The sequence below is a fragment of the Tachyglossus aculeatus genome, chromosome X4 (assembly GCF_015852505.1).
Source record: "Tachyglossus aculeatus isolate mTacAcu1 chromosome X4, mTacAcu1.pri, whole genome shotgun sequence".
Classification (NCBI taxonomy): Eukaryota; Metazoa; Chordata; class Mammalia; order Monotremata; family Tachyglossidae; genus Tachyglossus; species Tachyglossus aculeatus.
This window is the reverse complement of record NC_052098.1, coordinates 30,463,117-30,474,378: the sequence shown is the minus strand read 5'-3', so window position 1 is coordinate 30,474,378 and position 11,262 is coordinate 30,463,117. Positions and strand designations below refer to the sequence as shown.

General features: G+C 44.4%; 1 non-coding gene across 1 annotated transcript; it reads left to right on the top strand.

The window, feature by feature from the left end:
* Positions 1 to 1,518: 1,518 nt before the first annotated feature.
* LOC119948331 lies at positions 1,519 to 1,656 on the top strand. The gene has a single exon (XR_005456735.1). It is a non-coding gene; the product is annotated as a small nucleolar RNA SNORA7 (small nucleolar RNA).
* Positions 1,657 to 11,262: the final 9,606 nt, after the last annotated feature.

Genomic DNA, 11,262 nt, shown 5'->3' with positions numbered 1-11,262 from the left:
TTTAAAATGAAAAAAATAACCCTAATTGTGCAGAATAAGGAAATGCAAAAACTTTTTAATACTGTAGGCAAGCCATAGTAATTTGACCTTCACACTGCTTTGTTCACCCGTGACCTCTCCTTAGCATATAAACCAAATTGAGAGAGAATTTAGCCAGAAGACGGGGCAGGCAGATGCCACCCAAGGAGTGCTTGAACCAGGCACATACCTGCCACCAAAGGCGGTTGTTTTTCCATACATAACAGAGTTCAGTGTATTCCTTTTCACTTCATGGAGATATCTCTGCCCCTGCTCGCTCTCCTTCCCTTCAGGCTCGTGTCTCCTCCTGTCTTCAAGACATCTCCATCTTGATGTCTGCCTTATCTTCCTTCCCAAACCCTGCCCTCTCCGACTTTCCCCATCACTGTTGACGGCACTACCATCCTTCCCGTCTCACAAGCCCGCAACCTTGGTGTCATCCTCAACTCCGCTCTCTCGTTCACCCCTCACATCCAATCCGTCACCAAAACCGGCTGGTCTCACCTCCGCAACATCGCCGAGATCCGCCCTTTCCTCTCCACCCAAACTGCTACCCTGCTGGTTCAATTTCGCATCCTATCCCGACTGGATTACTGCATCAGCCTCCTCTCTGATCTCCCATCCTCCTGTCTCTCCCCACTTCAATCTATACTTCATGCTGCTGCCTGGATCATCTTTGTGCAGAAACACTCAGGGCATATTACTCCCCTCCCCAAAAATCTCCAGTGGCTACCAATCAACCTATGCATCAGGCAAACAACTCCTCACTCTCGGCTTCAAGGCTCTCCATCACCTCGCCCCCTCCTACCTCACCTCCCTTCTTTCCTTCTACAGCCCAGCCCGCACCCTCCGCTCCTCTTCCACTAACCTCCTCACTGTGCCTTGTTCTCACCTGTCCCGCTGTCAACCCCCAGCCCACATCCTTCCCCTGGCCTGGAATGCCCTCCCTCCACACATCCGTCAAGCTAGCTCTCTTCCTCCCTTCAAAGCCCTACTGAGAGCTCACCTCCTCCAGGAGGCCTTCCCAGACTGAGCCCCATTCTTTCTCTCCCCCACTCCCCAACCCCCCGCTCTACCTCTTTTCCCTCCCCACAGCATCCATATATATGTTTGTACATATTTATTACTCTATTTATTTTACTTGTACATATTTACTATTCTATTTATTTTATTTTGTTAATATGTTTTGTTGTCTGTCTTCCCGCTTCTAGATTGTGAGCCCGCTGTTGGGTAGGGACCATCTCTATATGTTGCCAACGTGTACTTCCCAAGTGCTTAGTAAAGTGCTCTGCACACAGTAAGTGCTCAATAAATACGATTGAATGAATGAAATACCATAAAAAAGACTACTTTCACTATGGTCTCCTAAATTCTCTTCATTATACAAATCTTTCTTGATTGATTGATTTCTGATCTCTCATTCCCTGCCTACAAGTCTGGGATATTTCCTTAGAGAACTCTTAATGGTAATACAGTTTCAACTATCACTGTGACTGACTCTTCCTCTCAGGATTGCACCTGGAGAGTTTCCAGTACTCTACCAATCTCAGCTATGGGAGGGAGAGTCAAGCAGAGGCATTCCCATTTCATTCCTAACTTGGGCAGTGGCTAGTGAGTGTAAGGCAATCTGCTACAAGTCAAAACTCAACTGTGCTGGGCAGCAGCAGCTTGGAAGAGAGTCAAGGGTGGAGACTCAAGTATACTGTGTGGAAGACGACAATGGTAAACCACTTCCATATTTTTTTACCAAGAAAACTCTATGGATACACTACCAGAATGATTGCATTTGGAGGTGGGGCAAATGCGTCCATGGAGTCGCTATGGGTCAGAGACAACTTGACAGAATAAAACAAGACAATGACTATGAAATCTGAGGATATTTCACCTGTCCCTGAAACAAGTGCTTTGCTCCCACTACAAGGGCAAACTGTGGTGAGGATAAAGTACGCTTCTATAGAGATTTAGACAAACTCAATGCAGGAGTACCAATGCCAGCTGGATTATCGTGATGGGCAACTTTGGCATCAGAGCTAGAAGTGATGCCCAAGCATGGAGGAAAGTCATCAGGTCTAATGGGATTGGCAAGAAAGCAATGACCTTCTTTACCCAAGTGAATGTGCCAAATACCACCTCATGATTACGAACACCATCTTTCACCTGCCAAACCAAAAGAAAAAAAAATCCTGGAGACATCCCTGACTAAAACAGGGACATCCTACTGATTAGAGTCCCCATCTAGACTATAAGCTATAGACTATAACTGTGGGTCGGGAATGTGTCTCTGTTGTATTGTACTCTCCCAAGCACTTAATACAGTACTCTGTACACAGTAACTAAGTGCTCAGTAAATACCATTGATTGACTGATTACATCACAGTGGAGCAGAGGAACCTCAAAGATGTACAGACCACAGCAGCTACATATGGAGTAGAAAGCTCCTGCTCACACTGTCCTTAGGACCACTGCACCAAAAACTGGCAGCCAAACTACCAAAACTTCTAAACATTAAGCTCCTGGAAAATGATGATACCCATAGGAAATTCAGCCACAACATCACTACAGCCCTGTTGAACAAAGAAAAATCAAAACCACAGTCACCAACATACACAAAGAGTGGGCATTTCTCCTGCACTGTTCTGCGGGGGGTGGAGTGGGAGGAGTGGAAAACAATAGGAATGAGGCTTATTCATCAAGTCAAATTATCTCCTCACAAACTCTATCCTTAACTCTTCTCCCTCTGAGCCATTACTCACCCCACTGCTCCTTGAAAAACACCCCCGCTCCCATTTCAAATCTATCACCCAACCTCTTCCTCCATAAGCATTTACCTATTTGAACATGTTTACCTTATTTATGCACTTGTAGATATTTGCATTATTTATACTCTTGTACTCCACATATTTCTGCATTCATATTTCATGTATGCTTGTCTCTCTCTATTAGACTGAAAAATCTCCAGGTCAGGGTTCTTGCATTATATTTTACTGATCACAGCACTGCTGAAGAGAATAGATGTTTCAACACTCATCACAGACAAGCCCACAAGCTAAGAGCACAAATAATTCTTATATTGATCACAAGAGAGTGCCTACATATTGATGAGTAGGGTCATCATTAAAAGCAGCAGAATTTTTTTTTAACTGAAGAGCACTGTAATAAGCATTTGGAAGCACAGGACCCAAAGTCAAAAGACCCAGGTTCCAATCCCAGGTCTGCCACGCTTTCTGTGTGACCTTGGGCAAGTCAACTAACCACTCTATTTGCTCAATTTCCTCATCTCTAAAATGGGGATAAGACAGATGGTGAGCCCTATGTGGAACAGGGACTGTGATCAGTTAACCTTGCTTTTACCCCAGCACTTAGTACATGGTGGGCACCTAGTAAATGTCAAAATAAAAATTTTAATACAATTGAAGTAAAAGATGTAGTCACTGCCTTCAAATAACTTACACATAGTTTGGAGGAGACAAGCAGACACGTGCAAATAACCTTACAATAAAGAGTAAGGGTAGAGAGAAAAATAATAAAAAATATTGCAATACTATAAAAATTTAATAATAAACAGCTATGCCCATGTAAGTTAAGATGGCTGATGGGATGACATCCAGAAAGGTGGGTTTCATGTAATAATAATGATGGCATTTGTTAAGCACGTACTATGTGCCAAGCCCTGTTCTAAGCACTGGGGAGGATACAAGGTAATCAGGTTGTCCCACATAGGGCTCACAGTCTTAATCCCCATTTTACAGATGGGGGAACTGAGGCACAGAGAAGTTAAGTGACTGGCCCAAAGTCACATAGCTGATAATTGGAGGAGCTGGGATTAGAACCCCCAACCTCTGACTCCTAAGCCCGAGCTCTTTCCACTGAGCTGTGCTGCTTCTCAGAAAAGCCTCTTTGAGGAGGTGGCTTTTCAGAAGGAGGTGGTGCATAGCTTGGAATCCTATGGGTGGGTGTTCTATGCCAGGAAATAGGCCTGAGCAATGGGTCAGACACAGGTGAGACAAAAGCTTAAGAAAAGGAAAGAGTATAAGCTATGGTGTAACAAGGGAAGAGAGTGGATAGATTACAGTGACCCTTAAAACCAATGGCCAGGAGTTTTTGTTTAATGCATATGGGATTGGATACGAGAGGGAGAGCCGATTGAGTACCATACATCCCCTGGTAAGGAGATTTTTGTTTGATGTGGAGATGGATGGACAACCATTAGAGTTTTCTGAGGAGTGGGGAGGCATAGACTGAATGGTTTTTCAGAAAAATGATCTGGGCAGCAGAGGGAAGTATGGTTTGGAGGAGTGAGAAACTGGAAGCAGAGAGGTCAGAGAGGAAGCTGATGCAGTTGTCGAGGCAGGCTATGCCTAGTGCTTTGACCAACATTCATTCATTCATTCAATCATATTTATTGAGCGCTTACTGTGTGCCGAGCACTGTACTAAGCACTTGGAAAGTACAATTCGGCAACAGATAGAGACAATCCCTACCCAACAATGGGCTCACAGTCTAGAAGGGGGAATGGCAGATTGGATGAACTGATGCCGTGAAGGTAGAACCGACAACATTTGGTGACCAAATACCTGGCTTTAATAAGAGAGATGAGTTGAGAATAATGCTAAGGTTACAGGCTTGGGAGACAGGGAGGAGAGTGGTGTTGTCTCCAGTGATGGATAGTTGGGTCCTGGGGGGAGAGGGTTTGGGTGGAAAAGTGAGGAAGGTCTGTTTAGGACACTTGAGTCTCAGGCTGCTTCCACCAAAGAGCCGACACTGGTTCCTGCCTGCCACCCTCCCATCCGTCGTCACCTCTCCTCGACCCCAGGTACCAAGGAGTCCCTGGCAGAGAGCACAGGCCCTGAGTTTGGGACATGGGCAAGAGTGAGCCCGAGTGGGTGCACGCACCAGATGAAGAGCTCCGGCTGCCATGGAACTGGTGTCCCCTACTCTCTCTCATCGGAGATCGAAGCTCTGGTCCCAGCTCCCCTTCACTCTTCTGTCCCATGACTCCTGAAGCGGAACAGTGAGTGGAGCTCAGTCCGACTCACCCCAAGAGCCTCCTTCCCCTACAGCTTCCTAGCACTCTGCCCTCTGGAGTCCGGCGGGAGTCCAACCCTGGCAAATGTCAATCTCTCATCCTATCCCGACTGGATTACTGCATCAGCCTCCTCTCTGATCTCCCATCCTCATGTCTCTCCCCACTTCAGTCTATATTTCACTCTGCTTCCCAGATCATCTTTGTGCAGAAATGCTCTGGGCATGTTACTCTCCTCCTCAAAAATCTCCAGCGGCTGCCTGTCAACCTACAAATCAAGCAAAAACTCCTCACTCTTGGCTTCAAGGCTCTCCATCACCTCGCCCCCTCCTACCTCACCTCCCTTCTCTCCTTCTACAGCCCAGCCTGCACCCTCCTCTCCTCTGCCGCTAACCTCCTCACTGTACCTCGTTCTTGCCTGTCCAGCCATCGACACCCAGCCCACATCCTTCCCCTGGCCTGGAATGCTCTCCTTCCACACATCCACCAAGCTAGCTCTCTTCCTCCCTTCAAAGCCCTACTGAGAGCTCACCTCCTTCAGGAGGCCTTCCCAGACTGAGCCCCCTTTTTTCTTCTCCTCCTCCCTATCCCCCCCAACACTACCTCCTTCCCCTCCCCACAGTAGCTGTATATATATACACAGATATATATACAGATATATATATATCTGTACAGATTTATTACTCTATTTTACTTGTACATATTTACTATTCCATTTATTGTTAATGATGTGCATGTAGCTTTAATTCTATTTGTTCTGACAATTTTGATACCTGTCTACATGTTTTGTTTTGTTGTCTGTCTCCCTCTTCTAGACTGTGAGCCCATTGTTGGGAAGGGACCGTCTCTATATGTTGCCGACTTGTACTTCCTGAGCACTTAGTACAGTGCTCTGCACACATTAAGCACTCAATAAATATGATTGAATGAATGAATGAAAGTGGAGAGACAAGACTGAATTGGAGGACTGGATGCACACATACACTTTTTAAAAAAATTGGTTTCTGTTAAGTGCTTACTATGTGCCAGGCACTGTAATGAACACTGGATACATACTAATCAGGTTGGACATAACCCATGTCCCACACGGGGCTCACAATCTAAATCCTTATTTTACAGATGAGGGAACTGAGGCACAGAGAAGTTAAGTGACTTGCCCAAAGTCACAGAGCAGACAAGTGGCAGAACTGGGATTAGAAACCAGGTCCTTCTGACTCCCAGGCCTGTGCTCTATTCACTAGACTGCTCTGCTTCTCATAAATTCAGTCACATTCAACCACAAACAGTCACGGTCATGTATCCACCCACTCTTCCCCAGCCAGCAGTGGTGGCTAAGAAAGCTGTCCGTGTCTCTCCAGGAAGCAGGTAGGCTGACAGGGCTGCTGCCAGGATGACAGCTGCAGAAGCTTCAGTAGTTTGTCAAACCATGTGTCTTGTAGGGAGCTAGCTCGATTTCCTCAGTCCAGGGGTTTTAATAAATCCATTGATAGTATTTCACATCGAGGTGTTTATTCTGATTATTCTGCCGCTAATCTCTTCACCGTGCCTCGTTCTCGCCTGTCCCGCCGTCGACCCCCGGCCCACGTCATCCCCCTGGCCTGGAATGCCCTTCCTTCCCAACATCCGCCATGCTAGCTCTCTTCCTCCCTTCAAGGCCCTACTGAGAGCTCACCTCCTCCAGGAGGCCTTCCCAGACTGAGCCCCCTCCTTCCTCTCCCCCTCCCCACCCCCCGCCTTACCTCCTTCCCTTCCCCACAGCACCTGTATATATGTATGTTTGTACGTATTTATTACTCTATTTCACTTGTACATATCTATTCTATTTATTTTATTTTGTTAATATGTTTTGTTTTGTTCTCTGTCTCCCCCTTCTAGAGCCCACTGTTGGGTAGGGACCGTCTCTATATGTTGCCAACTTGTACTTCCCAAGCGCTTAGTACAGTGCTCTGCACACAGTAAGCACTCAATAAATACGATTGATTGATTGATTGATTTGTGATTCCCAACCTGTAATACTTCACTTGTAACTCTGCCTGAAGACAGAAGGGAAGAATAGCTGGTCTTTCCTCTAATTTGGTGCAAGGTTAGGGAAAGTCCTATAGACTGAAAGCTTGTCATGGGCAGGGAATATGCCTACCAACTCTGTTGCACTGTACTCTCCCAAGCACTTAGTACAGTGTTCTTTACACAGTAAGCACTCAGTAAATACCATTGACTGCTTGATTGGTCTTTTCCCTAATTTGGTGCAGTTAGAGAAATGTCACAATTTTCCTTGTAAAGACAAAACAAGAAAAAGCATCAATGCACATGTATATCAAGAATAGAAAATGTATTTACACTCCTGACACCTAAAGTTGAACAGCACCGCTGCTTATAATGAACTACTTTTCAGAATCAGCAAAGCACTGAGCATTAATAATGAGCCTATATCTACGCATCCTGCATACAACCAAGACTCTATAACACAGAGTTGAATGCTATGACAGCAATCTTCTTCTGCTTAAGCAATCAATGAATCTCGAGATGAAAAGGGGATCAAAAACAGAGCTTTGAGGGACACACACAGTTAGGAGGTGAGAGGCAAAAGAAGACCTGGAAGTATGTGAAGATTCCACATCAGACTTGAACAGCAGTTCCCTCAATGCTGCTTAAGTGACAAAATTAATATTAAGTGGAAAAACAGGATTCTAACCACGAGGTGAGATCCTACAACATAGTCTATCAGCAGTGATTCAATGTTCACTGAAAGACATTTTGGCTGGGCCGGGCATGTGGGGAGAATGGATGACATCAGAGAAACTAAACAGCTATCATACGATGAAATAAAATGAGGACACTGTAAACCAAAATGGTGGAAACTGAGATTGTAATAAGAACATAAGAAATACCATTACTGTTCAGACAATGGTACACATCAACGGTCCAGTATTCTGTCTCTGATAGGTTGCTTTGGGGAAGAGTGTGATTGTGATCATCATCATTGGTATTTATTGAGCATTTACTCTGTGCAGAGCACTGTAGTAATCACTTGGGAGAGGAAGCACTGTACTACTCACTTTGAAGAGTACAACAGATTTGGAGGATGTTTGCCTTCCTTGACATCCATTTTAATGGTGCCTTCTAATTGTTAATTGTGGTATCTGTTAAGCCCCTTTAGCATGGCTTAGTGGAAAGAGTACAGGCTTGGGAGTCAGAGGTCGTGGGTTCTAGTCCCGGCTCTCCCACTTGTCAGCTGTGCGACTTGGGCAAATCACTTAACTTCTCTGTGCCTCAGGTACCTCATCTGTAAAATGGGGATTAAGACTGAGCTCCACGTGGGTCAACCTAATTACCTTGTAACTCCCCCAGCACTTAGAACAGTGATTAGCACATACAAAGGAAGGATGGGAGTGCCGTCCACAGTGACAGGAAAGTCAGAGAGAGGACAGGGTTTGGGAGGGAAGATAAGGAGCTTAGTCTTGGACATGAGTTTTAGATGGTGGGCAGACATCCAGATTATATATATATATATATAAATATATATATATATCTGTATATGTTTGTACATATTTATTACTCTATTTATTTATTTTACTTGTACATATCTATTCTATTTATTTTATTTTGTTAGTATGTTTGGTTTTGTTCTCTGTCTCCCCCTTTTAGACTGTGAGCCCACTGTCGGGTAGGGACAGTCTCTATATGTTGCCAACTTGTACTTCCCAAGTGCTTAGTACAATGCTCTGCACACAGTAAGCACTCAATAAATACAATTGATTGATTGATTGATTGATACAAGCCTGGGGGGGGGGGGGGGGGAGAACAGGGGTGGAGATGACCGTTGGGTGTCATCAACGTAGAGATGATAGTTGAAGCCGTGGGAGTGAATGAGTTCACCAAGGAAGGGAGTGAGTATGAATGGAGAACAGGAGGGTACCAAGAACTGACCCTTGAGGAACCCCTACAGTAAGGGGATGGAAAGGGGAGGAGGAGTCCATGAAGGAAACTGAGAATGAAATTAAATACTATCATTACTTTTACCAACTTTTCTCTCTACAGTTCTAACTTTCCCTCTAATACCCAACTCTGGATGTCTTCCACATTCTTTTCCTAAACCCCTCCTTTTTCTTACTGATACTTTTGGCCTGTCCAACTTCCTGTGATAATGGAATCTACACATTTACCTCAGGCATAGCTGGGAACAAATAGGAGATTCTTCAGTCATTCAGTCATTTATTGAGCACTTACTGTGTGCAAAGCACTGTACTAAGCACTCAGGAGAGTACGATAATAGACACATTCCCTCCCCACAGCAATCTTAGAGTCTAGTAGATGGCAAAAGAAGACAGAACAGGCCTGGCATTCAGCAATTGGAGAGGGGATATGGAAGGCAACAAGTGAGAAGGTGGACAGGGGAGGGATGAGAGTTTATGAGTATCATTGCGCAAGCCACTGGCACTGTAATCAATTCCTCCAAGCTGGTTTTCAGTCCTGAAGTCTCAGGGCTGAGACCTATCTGTTGTTCACAACAGGAGATTCCCTCAGAGATGGAGCAGAAGCTTGGAGGACATCTTAACTCCAAGAGGGAGAAATGACAAAGGTGGCAGAGACACAGGAGACAATAGGATTGCTCTGCAAAGGGCAATCAGCACATGCACACAGCATGAAAGGAATTATCAGTCACACAAGTCTTTCAGCCATACTTGCAGACCCTGATAAAATCATTTTTTATGGTATCAGGCGCTATGTGCCAGGCACTGTGTTAAGCACTGAGATAGATACAAGCTAATCGTGTTGGATACAGTCCCCGTCCCACATGGGGCTCACAGTCTTAATTCTCATTTTACAGATGAAGGAACTGAAGCACAGAAGTGAAGTGATTTGCCCAAGGTCACATAGCAGACAAGTGGAGGAGCTACGATTTGAACCCAGCTCCTTCTGACTCCCAGCCCATGCTCTATCCACTAGGGTATGCTGCTTCTAAAAAATCATTGTGAGCAGTTCCATCTGTCAACTCAAAATAACTGCTATATTCTTCTCTTTAGATTCCTGTCAGCGCTGAGTGCAACAGTTTACTCAATAAATGCTGTTCCTGCTGGCACAACAGCAGTGCAATGGAAACTCACATACACTGAAATTTAATACCACAGTAAAAATAGAAGTCTAGTCGAAAGCATCCTGCAATTCCAGTGATTTCACATATTCTTGCAATACCAGTATTAAGAGAAGCAATTTGTTGTGTGAATGAAGTATATCTTGAATTTTTTTAAAAAGCAGACTGGACTACATTTATGACTGCCAGTGCTTTCAAACACAGACATACTTTTTCCTAATGACCACGGCACCAGGATTTGAGGAGCCTATAAAACATGGATGTCAGGGACCTTGAAAATTCACCTAGCCCAGTCCCTTGACTTTCAGAAGAACCAACTTAAAGCCCCGCAAAGGCCTCCAAATACGATGCTACAACATCCCTTAATAACCCACTTCATTGTTTAATAATCCTCACCGTGAAGAATTCTTCATATATCTCTGGAGTTCTGAAACTGTAAAAAAAAAAAAAACCAAAAAGAAACCCCACCTGAATTTACATCCTTCTCTTCCACGATCAAAAACCCCAGCGAAAAAAAATCAAATGCCTCAAAGAAAGCTTTGGAAGGGATGAACCCTTAGCATCCTTCTTATTCTGTTTATGGAGTTACAATTCAGTACTCCATGTGTCTGCATGGTTTTAGAAAGTTCATTTTCATTCCCACACAAAACCTGGTACATTGTTCCATTTGTGAATGGCAATAATGATGACAAGCCAAAGCCCCAGCGAGCATACATTAATGACAGGGGAAACCCATTGGAGTGTTGAAGTGATAGTTAATAAAGCATGTGGATAACCAAATGCAGTGAATGCCCTGTTCACATTTTATTGATAGACCAATAAAACTCTAAATCTGAACAAGTGAACACGACTACCTGAGTCCCTTGAGAGAAGGCTCTGATTCTATCATTCATTGTGGTGCTCATGTTGACGTTGTTGGATTTTAGAAAATTTGAATAAAAATTTAATTCTGCAAATATGAATGAACCTCCATGTTCCCAAACAGTGCTCAATTTGGTATTTTTAATAAAATGTCAAGATGAAAAATGAGAGCAGACCCAGCACCGAAATAGCAGCAGTGTAGTGCTGTGCTAGTTAGCTGTGTTGAATAAGTAGAGGAGCGCCAACCATGAAGCAATAGCCCAGTTTT